Source organism: Chrysochloris asiatica, unplaced genomic scaffold (genome assembly GCF_000296735.1).
Source record: "Chrysochloris asiatica unplaced genomic scaffold, ChrAsi1.0 scaffold00013, whole genome shotgun sequence".
Classification (NCBI taxonomy): Eukaryota; Metazoa; Chordata; class Mammalia; order Afrosoricida; family Chrysochloridae; genus Chrysochloris; species Chrysochloris asiatica.
In genome coordinates this window covers 11,714,176-11,715,135 of record NW_006408531.1, presented here as the reverse complement: position 1 = coordinate 11,715,135, position 960 = coordinate 11,714,176, and positions in this window count along the sequence as shown.

Sequence of the window (960 nt, the reverse complement as noted above, 5' to 3'; positions counted from 1 at the left end):
GTCTTCCTCTTTTTATTGACCATCCACTGTATTAAGCATGACGTACTTCTTCAGGAATTGATCCTTTCTGACAACATGTCTGAAGTCTGAGACACTAGGTCTCAGCCTTCTCACTTCTATGGAGCATTCTAACTGGATTTCTTACAGGATAGATTGGTTTCTTTTTGTGGCAGCCCTTGGTACTTGGAATATTTTTCGCCAACACTATGATTCAAATACATCGACTCTTCTACGATTTTCATTATTCATTGTCTAATTTTCATACACATATGAGGCGATTGAAAATACCAAGGCCTGGATCAGTCTTTAAACTGCTATTTAAAAATTTAAAGTGGGTGTTTTTTTGTTTGTTTTTTTTTGCAGCATATTTATCCAATACGTCATTTGATTTCTTGACTGTTCCTTCCAAGATTGATTGTGGATCCAAACAAAATGAAGTTTTTGACAACTTCAGTCTTTGCTCTGTTTATCATGATGTTCTTTATTGATCCAATTGTGAGGATTTTCATTTTCTTTACATTGAAGTGCAGTCCATACTGAAGGTTGTGGTCTTTGATCTTCATCCATATTTTAAATCCTGTTCACTTTCAGCAAGCAAGGTTGTGTCATCTTCATATTGTAGGTTGTTCATAAGTCTTCCTCCAATCCTGATGCTACGTTCTTCTTATAATCCATCTCCCAGATTATTTGCTCAGCATACAGGTTGAATAAATATGATGGAAGGATGCAACCCAACCACGCACTTTTCCTGATTTTAAACCATTCAGTATTCCCTTGTTCTGTTCTAATACTGCCTCTTGGTCTATGTAGAGGTTCCTCATGAGCACAATTATGTGTTTTGGAATTCCCATTCTTTTAAATGTTATCCATAGTTTGTTATGATCCACACAGTCAAATGCTTTTGTATAGTTAATAAAATGCAAGTAAACATCTTTTTAGTATTCTGTTTTCAGTCAAGAT